The sequence below is a fragment of the Rhinopithecus bieti genome, unplaced genomic scaffold (genome assembly GCF_001698545.2).
Source record: "Rhinopithecus bieti isolate Rb0 unplaced genomic scaffold, ASM169854v2 scaffold_3734, whole genome shotgun sequence".
NCBI classification, from domain to species: Eukaryota; Metazoa; Chordata; class Mammalia; order Primates; family Cercopithecidae; genus Rhinopithecus; species Rhinopithecus bieti.
Window position 1 is genome coordinate 2,971,103 of NW_016804423.1, and position 13,809 is coordinate 2,984,911.

Genomic DNA, 13,809 nt, shown 5'->3' on the forward strand with positions numbered 1-13,809 from the left:
TTGGGCCTGGAAAAGTTCTGCAGATAGAGCAGCACCTCCAGGGAGACTTGCAGGACATTTAGGAATAAATGAAGTGGCAAAAGACACTGTCATTTCCATCTGTGGCCAAAATCAAGGTATAGAGAAAGGTCATCATTAAATCCTACAGATTTTCTGCAATTGCTTCCAACTCGTGAAAGAAGTTCACATTTTGTACTTTGGGGAGGTACTAAGTGTAAACATCTGGGCAGCTTTTAATGCTAAGGCCTGATGCAATAATGAGTGAGTCATAATGTTTTACAAATACAGAGCTAAGACCACAATTCTTCCCAAATGTCCTTATTCATATGGAAAAATAAATATTTGTTTAATTTTTTTGGTTCAACAATTAGAGACATGACTTGAGAACAGAGAAATCTGATGACAAATATTTTTTTTCTGGCACTCGATGTGATCATCAGTGGCATGAACGTATTAATATTTAAAGTGTTATTGTATAGAATCATGCTTTCATTCTCATGATGTGATTACCAACTTGGTTCCAATCATTAGGGCTTGGAGAGTTGACTCAAGAACAATTGAGCAACCTCCAAATCCTGCTTCGTTTCTCAGCTGCTGCCTAAACGTTCACACTGTTTCTCCAGTGTGTTGTAAGGACTCAAATCTACTGACATGCAAAATCTCCAACGGAGACCAATGCTTTAAAACTTCACATCTTACGGGCAATGCGGTCTGAGAGTGCATATTCTCAACGTGCTCTTTGTGGAGAGGAGAGAGGGGAGAGGATGAGGGCCCAGAAAGGAATAAGCAGGGTACAGACAGGTGGGCTGGGGATTCGGAAAGCGGATTTTGTTCTCTTAAAATGTGTCCTCGCATCAGCCAGGATTGGGGGACTGAGATGGCAGCCTGGACTTGGATGACACCACGCACACGCTTACTCCTTCACTCCCCGTATTTTGGGCTTCACATCAAACCTCACTCTCCTCACTGCACAGACAGCCTCTGACTCACGATGGTTTGATTTACAATTTTTCAACTTCACAGTGGCGTGAAACCATTGCAACTTTGACATAATGCACAGTATTCAATACATCACGTGAGATAGTCAAGACTTCTTATAAAGCAGGCTTTGTGTGAGATGATTTTGCCCAACTGTAGGCTATTGTAAGTGTTCTGAGCATGTTTAAAGTAAGCTAGATTATGAGGGTGGTTAGGCTAGGTGTATTAAATGCATTTTTGACTTACAATATTTTCCACTTATGATGGGTTTATCAGATTGTAACATCATTGTAAGTCAAGGGGTATCTGTATTCTAAATGCAGCATGGAAATAGCAAAAAGATGACAGTTAGACTTACAAAAAAGAATTGAATGCCCCCAATCTCTCACACTTTCAAGTATTACAAAGTACTGAAGTTCTCAATAAAGAAAGCCATTAATATCCAAATATTCATGACAAGTAACATTACTGTGGCATGATTCGGCCCCTGTCCCAATGAATACACAGAGTATATACGCAAGCAATTTGTAAGCAAGAAAAACACAAATGTCACTAACAAACATTTAAGAAAATACTTGACCTCAATTCACATTAAAGCAATGAGGTATGTATCATCTTTTACCTATAACATCAGAAAAGCTGAGAGAATGAGGAGAGAGTTTGCCTACCACTGGAAAACTCCTGCACAGTTCTGTATGTCTGAAGACTGCACCCTTTTTGGAAAGAAATTTGACAATGCATATTAAAAACCTGAAAAACAGTCATACAGTTTTATCCATTAATTCTACTCTTGGGAATCTATCCTAAAGAAATAACCTAAATTTCAGAAAAGGCATTAGGCAAAAATATTTCCATTACTGCATGGTTTATCATAATGAAAACTTCAAAACAACTTTCCTACCCAACCTCAAAGAGATGGTCCAAACAGTACAATCCAGGGGTGTTATTCAAAATAATTCCTGGCTGTATTTCATAAAGCATGGCATGGTCAATTGGAACAAATGCCAGCCCATCAGCATGGACACCAGCCTGACTGCCACACAGATGTGCACTGACACAGATGTGCACTGAGAAAGTACCAGACTTGTGCAACCACACCTTGAATGTGCTTCAAAAAGCCATGGAAATGTTTATGAGGGTTTCCTAGAAAATGGGGAAATACTTATTATATGTAAATGTATATTTGAAAAGAGCCAAAGACTGGTGGAACTATAATAAAATGTTAACCATGGTCATCTCTGAATCTTGGGATAATAGACTTTTTGTTCTTTATGGTTGATTTCATGTTTATAATCAGAAAAAAATTGAAATTGTTTCAGCAGCATAGTTCTAAATGTTCAAATGTCTTCACTTATCTGCCCAGGACTTCCATGGGATACCATCTTTCAGCCTAACAGGAGTGCATGTTAATTGATTTTTCATGCCCATCTGTAGAACAGTCTGGAAAACATTATCCACAGTTAAAATAATTAAGAGAGTGATTGCACTTTTGTGCTTTATCAGATAATATTTCCCCCCACTGTTTTGTTAACATTTAAAGATTTTAAAATTATATTTAGGAGATAAATCTAACTTTCGTAAATTAAAATGTTTATGGAAATAAACATGGATTCACATGCAGTTGTAACAAACAACAGAGAGCCCATGTACTTTTTATTCATTTTACCCCAATGTTAACTTCTTTCAAAACCATAGTACAATATTACAACAAGGATGCTAACAGTGAGACAATCCACCTGTCTTATGCAGATTTCCCCAGCTTTACTTGTACTCTGTGTGTGTGGGGGTGTGTGTGTGTGTATTAATTCTATACAGCTTTATCACGTCTATATTTGTATACCCATGACCGTAGTCAAGACACAAAGCTGCTCCACACCACGGGGATCCCTTGGGCTAACTTGCTTCTGACTCTCCAATTCCAAGCCATATAACCTATCATTAGCCAACTTGCATCCTCACCTCTGCAGTGCGTAATTCACATTCTATGTTCTCCTATTACAGTCAGGGCTTGTGAAATCTCTGATATCTAACATCCTAAAACACGGAAAGTATTATTAAAAAAAAAAATCAGTGGAAGTGCAGGGATATAACTTTTCTCCATGGCTGTAACCACACACAGTGGGAAAGATGCTGAATCTACGAGGATGCTCCTCCATCTACCAGCTGGTTAGACTTGAACAGGGTGCTTTGGTCAGGATACTCTCCTTATCAAAGACACTAAAGGGGTTTTTATTTTAGTGCCCATTGTAACAGGCCTAGCTTCACAAAACTATTTAAGTAGAATAAATAGTCCCTGCAGTGCTCTAAAGAGTTCAATTCGGTGTCCGTTTATCCACACCAGAGTGTCAGTACTCCCTAATATGCAAGTAGCCTTCTCTAGAAAGAAAGATAAACTAAATCCTCAAACTTCCCCTACCACTTTGGACCAGGAGTGTACTGGCCATAGCCATTGGTGTTGGGCAGGGAAGTCAACAGTTGGGCCACAGATTATCATACAGAACTTCCTGAGCAAGCAACAGGTGCACAACCCCCGGAACTGAGAGATGAAACCCAAGTGCAAACCGTCCTTAGAAGTCAGTAAGCTGGGGGCCAGACCAGACACGGGACTGGCCAGAGAGGCTCATGTGTCATTAGAAGGTGACCTTCATTATCCGGGGATATTAGCCCTGTCCTTTCTGGAGTTTCAGATTTAGTGATAACCCCAGAAGCCACTGCCCACAGTCAGATGAGTGTCACTTAATGGACTGTTGTTGACCATGAATGTTGCAATGAACACACTTGGCTGTAGGAAAATATAGGAGTGTCAATTCAAGAAACAGCTGCACATACGAAACATGGCAGCCTAGCCATCTCTAATATATCATAGGCTAATCAGCACTTTTGAAAACAAAATAAAAGTAATTGGTAGGAATATGAGTATGAATTATCCCATAGAAAGCACCTTCCAAACTGCTAGAAAATGCCCCAACACGGAGAGCTTAGGGAATCCCCAGTGCCCGTTGATGCTAGAGTGTCTAATGGTGGTGTCTTTGGGTGGTATACTAGTTTACTTGGGCTGCTGTAGCAGAATACCACAGATTGGGTGGCTTAAAAACCAAAATTTATTTTCTCATGGTTCTGGAGTTCAAGGTGCTAGCATGGCTGGCTTCTAGTGAGGACACTCTTCCAGGTTTGCAGAGAGCCACCTTCTTGCTGTGTCCTCACATGGTCTTTTCTCCAGGCTTGTGCATCTCTGATGCCTCTTCCTCTTCTTTGCGAGGACACCAGTACTACTGGATGGGAGCTCCATTCTTACGGTTTCATTAACCTCAATCACCTCCTTAGAGACCCCACCTCCAAGTACAGTCACACCAGGGTCAGGGCTTCAGTATATGAATGCAGGAGGGTACGATTCGGTCCATAACAGGGGCCTTGGAAAACTACAGGTTCTAATTAAATTTCAAAAGTCATTCAGGTACCATCTTAAAAGACCAAGTTCTTTTCTCACACGTAGAGGTCCCAGTTCTGGAAGAAAGGACTCTGGTGTTCAGAACAGCACAGAAAGCAGCGAGGCCTGGAGGTGTGCAGGCTGAGGGGATGCTTCAGTGGGAGCTGAAAGGTGAGCACCCAGGGATGCCTTCCAACTTCCAGCCCTATGTCCCACCCTGACAACCCTCTCTAGCCTCACACCGCCTTTCCCCCCGGAGTCAGACTAGAAGTGGACAGTGTTGGAGGTGTTATTAAACCTGCACATGTTCCAGTAATACATGTGGAAATATTTCCTTAACCTCACTCTTCCCTTTCTTCCTTCTCCCACCAAAACGCCACTAGAATTTTTGTTATATGAGTTTCATCTACAAAGGACTCCCAGAATTTCCACCACACGTCAAAAGTGATTATTGGCTGACCTCATTGACAACTTCAGATTTCTGGAAATTAAGAGAGAGGAAGGTTGAATCAAGGGGTATCTTAGGCAATATGTTTTGGGTGAAGAACCAATAAAATCAGAACAAAATAGTTGCCAAATTTGGATATTGGGATTTATGGGTGTCTTCTCCTCTCCTCCCCTTCCCTCCCTTTCCCTCTTCTCTCTTGCTCTCCTCTCCCCTCCCCTCCTCTTCCCTTCCCTCCTCTCCTTACCTGCTGCCCCCATGGCCAAGTATACAGCTCTTCTGAGATACTTTTGATGTGCTTCATAAATGTTTCTTTCTTATCTATGGCCCCTGCAACTATGTGAACTTCTTTAGGACAGGAATTTGGTCTTAGATATTTTTCTATTACCTTAAATATCTCAACCACCTGCAACAGCTTAGGCCATGTAGTCAGCATACCACAAAAATTTTACTTAGAATTAAACAAATTATTAAAGAGGTAAAGCTAGTTTTCCTTTAATGATGCAGATCAAAAACTGGCAAACTTAATGCAAGGGAAACTCTTTTCTAAACTCAAACCATCACTGAATAGGCCCTAATGTAATACAATAGTCATTAAGCACCTACTTACTATAGACAAGGCACTGTTAAGTACTCGATGATACAAACACAAATGAGAAAAATTTCTGTTTTCAAGGAGTTTGAAGTATAAGAAATCAAAGAGGTACCTGGATATTTGTGCTCCATGTAAGGCATTGGCCTTGAAATCGGTGTTTAAATGGAACATTCCCAAAGCTTCGGCACATGTATGACAGCCCCAACATGGTGCCTACCAAGAATCAGGGCATACATGAGGAAGTCAGGCCATTCCTTCCTTCTCATCCTTTCCTCAAATGAGAGGGACTGGTGCTTCTGAGTTGAAGATTCTATCTGAAAATGAAGAGAATCAGGCTTTGATATCTGTAGCATGTGAACACAGGATGGCCGTTATTAGTTTACTATCCAGTGTCCAGCTTCCCACCCACTTCTCCTTAAAGATGCCGTATGAATTGTTATCCCATTATCCTCCCCTGCTCCATGGGCTGTGGGGAAGGCTGACACTACATGGTGTCAGGGGTAACCAAGGCAGCATCTTTCCTTCCCTGGCCACAGCATCTGGTCGTTTGACATAAATCATCTGATCAGGGTTCCTCTCAAGATTGTTGCTTGGGAAAATGCCCTGTCTCTGTGGATTGTCCTGAATCCTTCCTAGCAAACAAGGGACCCAGCTTTCAGACGAAGCATGACTGCACAAGGCAGGTCTTGATGACATCATCTGGCCTCTGAACCAATCAACTCTGACATCTGCCCTACTCTGTACTTTCAGCTACATGAGATTTTTAAAAAATCATCTTTTCTGCTTAAGCAGTTTGATTTGGGTTATCTGTTATTTGTAAAGAATCCTAACTAATAGGCACACCATAGAAGGAAAGGCCCAGAAAATTTAAATCATCTTGGATAATTTCTTTGGGAATCCTAGTCTTTTGGTTAGGACATAGGTGTTTGCTTACAGGCCTCAACTTGAGATGTTCATGCCAGTGCAGAATGGAAAGGACTTGACATCTAAAGAAGAACTTAATGGTCTGGCACTTATCGTTGGCCTTGGGAAGTCACGTTTTCATTTTGACCCTCAGGTTCGTCACCTGCAGAACAGGAGACACAGTGTGTCCCTGGAGTTCCTGTGAGACACCAATCAATCCAATCATGAATGTGGTGGGCTTGTTCAGAGTATAAAGTGGATATTAACAACATTTCGACCTGAGCCAATATACACTTCAGTGGAATAATGGTGATAAAACCATCTTACCCATTTATGTGGAATCACTGGTCTACTTGGCAGAGGATCAACAACTCTGCAAAACTTCCAACACAAGCTAGAGCTGTGGCCAGAGATACAAGTTTACTTCTCACTCCTTCAACACAGGGCTGAGGTGCTAACCCAGCCAAAAAACATCTTCGGAATGGGACTGAACACTCCCCTGCCCTAACTATTGCCCCTCTAAGTATTTTTTAATCTCAAATATTAAAAAAAAAAAAAAGTCAAAGATTACAACCACATTATGCAATCCAGCGTCTAAGTACCATAAGAAGAAATTAAAATTCTCCTTTTTTGGAGGTATGTTCCCATCTGGTAAACATCTCAGGAATAGTAAGCATAGAGTCCACAGAGAAGAATTTAAAAGATGTGAAATGCATCAACTGTGTGTTTTCTACAAACTTGGCATTTGACGTCTCTTGTCCTCAATGTCTGGTCTTACTTCATCACTGATGCCAAATGTTTAACTCAGAAAGATAAGATTCAAGAAGATGATAAGGGCTGCTCTGTTCCTCTAATGCAGGAACATTTATTTTTGCCTCAAAGGAGCTTACAACACATTCAGAAAGGGGAGAGTGTACTCCCTGCTGTCCCTAGGAAGATCACATAAAACTAAATCACACAGACATTAAAGTAATAAATCTTTCTTTGTGTGGAACCCAAACTAATCACAGGAGTAAGACCCCAAGGGGAGGCAGGGTGAGATGGAGGGGAGGAGAGAAGGAAGAAAGAGGAGGTTTGATGAAGGACGTTAATTTTCTCCTTAAAACAACAAAAAACCTATAAACCGCTGTTCTCTCCATCAGTCATTCATTACTGGCCATGAGAGTCTATCCTAAGGTGTGTCCCTTGGGTGAAACTGCCTCAAACTAAACATTGCATGGCTAAGATAACAGACATGCAGAAGTAAAAGATAAAACTGAAACGAGATCTCACAAATATTGGCAGCAATCTTTCCCAAAAGTGAAAATAAAATGAGAATAAAGAATTTTAATGACTTCATATATAGCTTATATATATTTGCTTTCAGGTATTATAATAGAGAAAGAGAAAATCCTTCCTGCAATAAAATCTAACCACTTCTCTCTCCCAAAAGAAGACAGAAAATAAAATGAGATTTTAAAAGTTCAATTACCTAGTGCCAAACAGTAACCTAAGATGGATACCACATCAACATTAAAATATAAATTAACGTTTTAAGAGAAAACTATCAGTTCTAGAATGAATTAAAACCTCTTTTCTAGGATACTTAAAACATCTTTCAGCAAATCTAAACAGCTGTCACATGGCCAAGAGCCAAGCCTCACACGGTATCCAGAGACAGGGGACATGGCCACTCCACATCAAATTAAATTTAATTCATCTACTAGAATCACCAACATTGAATGTTTTATTCCCCATATTCCTGGGAAATATAACTTCTGGATAGCACTCCTCTAACTCTTTCCCCTACCCAGAATGTATTCACCTGCTGTTCATTGTTGCAAATACATGTTAGCTAAACAAAATAAAATATAAATAGAAAGGCAATTTATTGTTTCTACCACGAAATTCTAAAGCCAACAATAACCTCCATAATTATTCACTGCCAAGCTCTAACTCTCAATATGACTCTATTTGTAGATGGGGCCTATAAGGAGGTAATTAAGGGTGGGACCCTAATATAACAGAGCTGACACCTTATGAGAAAGGAAGACACCAGAGCCCTCTCTCTCTCTCTCTCTGTGTGTGCCATGAGAGGATGCAGTGAGAAGGCAGCCGTCTACAAGCCAGGAAGAGAGTCCTCACCAAGAACTACATGGCTAGCAACTTGGTCCTTAGACTTTCCAATCTCCAGAACTATGAGCGGCAAATTTCTGTTGTTCAAACCAAAATAAAATCTATTCACTTTCTTTGTGTCAAGAAAATGAGCTTGTTCAGAATCTTTTAAAGGAAAGAAAAGAGAAAATAAACAACTGAAGTCTGAGAACTTGCTGGTATTCAAGATTAAAAGATGTTAGGCCTTGTTTAAAAATAGTAAGATTCCCCAACTTAGTGATTTCAAGTCAAATCATTTGACATTGACACTTTGGGGATATTAATATCCACAATGTGCCAAGAAATGTGATACATAGTAGTATCCCTTAACTGCTCTTAAGGGAACAGGGTTTTTTTTTTTAGTCTATATATGTATTCATTCACACGTAAGCTCACTGTGTATTTAAGGCCATGATAAATTATGCTGAGTGCTTTGATACATGAAAAACATTCATCTGAGGTTTCTAGGAATTAAATTTAAATCAAATATTGCATAGAAAGTGGCAGCATTTCACTTCAAACTCTTCTCTCATCAAGCTTTATTTTTACAAAGTCCAGTGCAAATATTGACCATGTTTTATAAATTTCAAAGGATCTTGATTAGAGAAAGCTTTCAGGTAAACAGCTTTATTTATCTCCCTTAGTTTCATTGTAGGATTCTGTTCGGGGGATATTCCTGTTGGTCAATTAACTATTTTTTCCTTAAATTTCACTTAACATACAATTCACAATGCTCTAAAGATAAAGGAACCCTACACCTCAGTTAGCATCTGGGGTTAGCATTTTAGCACTCTCAGCGGTGAACGTGTTTGGGAGAGGACTTACATGGTTAGGAGAGGACTTACATGGTTACTCTAGAATTTCCATTTGGTGAAACACAATGAAAACAATGGGATGGGGGAGGTTGGGCAGACACAGGAGTTCAAGGAATTCACAGAGCAATAATGAACCAAAGCCCATATAGTCTATCCACGTAGGTGGGTGTTCACGTGAGCATGAGCAGGGAGAGGGAGGCCAAGGAAAGGCCTGCCTCAGTGGCTCAGCTTGGCTATGCAAGACTTGACAGACTGGGTCCCGCTCCCTGTGCCACACAGTGGCCTCGTCCCACGTCCTGTGAGCTTGGTTATGGTCAGCAGGAGAGCACCCTGGCCTGGCTGAGTACAGCCCCTGCAACCAGAGTGCCGTGCTGCTTCTCGGTGGGAAGGTGTGGTGGGCAATGCTGGGGATCTTCTCAGTCCTTCATATTCTTGTCAATGGAATCACAGAGTCACTGCTCTCCAGGATGTTTGTGATCCACTGGCTTAATCCTACATAAAAAAAAAAGGTGAGACGGCAGGGCGCGGTGGCTCAAGCCTGTAATCCCAGCACTTTGGGAGGCCGAGACGGGCAAGATCACGAGGTCAGCAGATCGAGGACCATCCTGCTAACACGGTGAAACCCGTCTCTACTAAAAAAATACAAAAAAACTAAGCGGGCGATCGGTGGCGGGCGCCGTAGTCCCAGCTACTCGGGAGGCTGAGGCAGAGCATGGCGTAAACCCAGGAAGGCGGAGCTTTGCGATGACCGTGAGGAATCCGCCCTGCTCCCGCCAGCGCTAGTAGTGATACCCATGAGCGAACTCCGTCTCAAAAAAAAAAAAAAAAAAAAAAAAAAAAAAAAAAAAAAAAAAAAAAAAAAAAAAAAAAAAGAAAAAAAAAAAAAAAAAAAAAAAAAAATAAAAAGAAAAAAAGAACGTTCCGTGGAAGAACTGCTCGAGGGTCAGTGAGGGCCTCATAGGAGTATTCATCCCATTGGCAGGACCAGTGCAGGTGCCCAAATCCCCATCTTCCCATTCTCATGGAGTCAGCATCATTGCCATCATCATTGCGGCTGGCCCTCATGAAGCACTCTATGTGTCAGGCATGGCGTTGAGCAATTTTACTTGAAATACCTCACTAACCCTTCAAAATTAATCAGTGCATTCAGGATTTTGTTATCACCATTTTACATGCAAGAATGAGGATTAGCAATATAAAGGTCTCACAGCTACTAAGTTCCAGGGACAACAATTAAACAAAAGTAGTTCACTCCACTACCCTAACCCTGAATCACTTCTTTGATTTCTACAAAGCACCCAGAGGATTGTTCCTTTCTCGCCTTAAATGGGACAGTCCAGAGATTAAGAAGTTCATGTCTTATAGGCAATCTCAAGTCCAAGAGAAGAGGTGATGTGATTTTATGTTTTTTTAAGTTTTATATGCATGTTTATTTTTATTTTTATTGTATATCTATTTAAGGTCTGTAGCATGACATTTTGACACATATACACATAGTGAATTATTACTACAGTCAAACGCATTAACATATTCATCACTTCACTTAGAGATCTTGTGTGTGCATGTGGTAAGAGCACCTAAAATCTAATCTCTTAGCAAACTTTCAGTATACACACAAAACAATGTAATTAACTATAATTGCACCTGTTGGACCTCAGAGCTCTAGGCTTATTCAGTCTACACACCTGAAAGTTTGCACCCTTCAATCTACATCTCCCCATCTTCTTCCCCTTCTTACCCCTGATAACGAATATTCTACTCTGTTCCTATGTATTTGACTTTAAAAACAAAAAAATCCACATATAAGTAAGATCATGCAAACATTTTTCTTTCTGTCTGCCTGTTTCACTAGCATAACATCCCCCAGATTTACCCATGTTGTCACAAATGGCAAGATATCCTTCTTTTTTAAGGATGACATGTACACCCACAGAGAGAGAGACACACACACACACCCCACTGTTTATCTATTCATTCACTGACAAACACTAGGGTGGTTTCCCCATCTTGGATATGGTGACTAGTACCGTAGTAAGCAAAGGAGCACAGATTTCTTAATGAGGTGCTGGTTTCATTTCCTTTGAGTTTGCACCCAGCAGAGGTATTTCTGGGTCATGAGGTAGATCTATTTTTAATTATTTTGAGGAAACCACCTAGTGTTTTCCATAATGGCAGTTCTAATTTACATTCCCACCAGGGTTCCCTTCTCTCTACATCCTTGCCAACTCTTGTTCTCTCTTGGCTTTTTTGGTAACAGTCATCCTAACAAGTGTGAGGTGGTATCTCATTGTGATTTTGATTTGTGTTTCCCTGATGGTTAGAGATGTTGAGGCTCTTTTGTCTACCTGTCGACCATTTGTATGTCTTCTTTTAAAAAAGAAGGTCCTATTGCAAACTTTTGGTCATTTTTAAATTGAATTATTTGTTTTTTGTTTTTTGGGGGTTTGTTTGTTTGTTTTCCTACTGAGTTGTGCAAGCTCCTTATATATTTTGGAAAGTAACTCCTAATCAGATGTATGGTTTGCAAATATGTTGTCTTATCCCATAGGTTGTCTCTTTCCTTCGTTGACTGTTTCCTTTGCTGTGCAAAAGCTTTTAATTTGATATAGTCACACTTGGTTATTTTTGCTGTTTTTGTCTGAGCTTTTGGTGTGATATCCAAAAAAAAAAATTGCTAAGGCCAATATCAAGGAGTTTTCTTCTTATGTTTTCTTCTAGGAGTTTTACAGTTTCAAGTCTTATGTTTAGGTCTTTAATTCACTTTGAGCTGGTTTTGTATATTGTGTGAGATAAGGGCCCAGTGTCATTCCTGTGTATATCCAGTTTTCCCAACACCGTTTATTGAAGAAACCATCCTTTCTTCACTAACATATTTAAATCAATCAATGCGGCATACCACATAACCTCATGGTCATCTCAATCGATGCAGAAAAAGCATTTGACACAGTTCAACATCCTTTCATGATAAAAACTCTCAACAAAATAAGTACAGAAGAAAATTTCAACATACTAAATGCTATTTAGGAAAATTCCACAGCTTATATTGTAATCAATAAGGGAAAACAGAGCTTTTTCTCTAAGATATGGTACAAGGCAAAAATGCCCAATCTCACTACTTGTCTTCAACATAATACTAGAAGTAATAGCAAGAACAATCGGACAAGAAAAAAATCATCAGAGACACTCAAACCAGACAGGAGGAAGGAAAGCTATCCTTGTTTGCAGATAACATGCAGAAAAAAAGTGTTAGAACTAACCAATGAATTCAATAAAACAGCAGACTACAAACTCAACATACAAAAATTCAGTGGCATGCCACTTCACCAACAACAATCTACCCGAAAAAGAAATCAAGAAAATGATCTCCTTTACAATAGCAACAAAAAGAGGAAGATACTTAAGATTGAAGTTAACCTAGGAATTAAAAGATCTGTACAGAGAAAACTGTAAAACACTAATGAGAGAAACTGAAAAAGACATGGATACATGAAAAGCTGTCCTGTGTTCATGGACTGCAGGAATTCATATTGTTGAAACGTTTATATTACCCAAAGCAATCTGTAGATTCGTGCAATTCCTACCAAAATTCCAATGACATTTTTCACAGAAATAGAAACAAGTAATTCTAAAATGTTCGTGGAACCACAAAGGACCCCAAACAGCCAAAACAATCTTGAGGAAAAAAACAAAGGTTATGTGATTTTAAAGTGTTCTCAGCATGCTTGCCTGAAACAATGTTTTATCTGCCCACTCAACTCAAACTGGAAAAGAACATCTCAGCCTCCTCCTCCCAAATGAGCGAGTGAAACTCCCCAATGGGAATCAGCTGTTCCCTCCTGAGTCCCTGACTTAATGAAGCCCTTGGGGGACTGGCTGTGTCTTCAGCTTCTGTCCTTATAAAGAAGGTGAGAGCACTCAACAGAAACGGAGCTTGAAGAGTTTGGCAGGAAGGACATTTGTGAAGGCTCTGGTCAATTGTGCAGCTTTGGAACACCTGCCAACTCTCACCCAGCCCATGCTCTTGGACTGCACATAAACCGGGCAGATCCCGTTCTCCACACCTGGGGACTCCAGAGGCCTTGGTAGATCACATTGAGGTTGCTGGCAGGAAGGTTGAAACTCATCCCAAGAACCTCAAAGACATCTCCAAGAAACACCCCTTGATGCAGCAGTCCACCACCAAAAGGCTAGTCGCGTCCCTCCCATCCTGTTTCCCAGCCTTGTCAGAAGAGCATGGCAACCATCATCAACCTTCTATGCGTCCTGCTCGGGAACTGTTGTCCCTTGCAGGGCCCTGCTGTGCAAGACCTGGCCTCTTTTCCCATAGCCCGGCCCGCCCAGAAATGTACTGAGAAAGCCACTCCATTGGCACTTGCACACACAGACACACACACCACACACACAGACACACTACACACAGACACACACCACACACATACTACACACACACAGACACACACCACACACACTACACACACAGACACACACACCACACAGACACACCCCAGACACA

At 40.6% G+C, this 13,809-nt stretch overlaps 1 long non-coding RNA gene across 1 annotated transcript in view; it reads right to left on the minus strand.

The window, feature by feature from the left end:
* LOC108527036 (uncharacterized) overlaps positions 1-13,809 on the minus strand; it is a 58,469-nt gene that overhangs the window by 32,767 nt on the left and 11,893 nt on the right. The window contains exon 2 of the long non-coding RNA XR_001884666.1: positions 5,558-5,759. This is a non-coding gene — a long non-coding RNA (uncharacterized LOC108527036). The remainder of the gene's footprint in view (positions 1-5,557; positions 5,760-13,809) is intronic.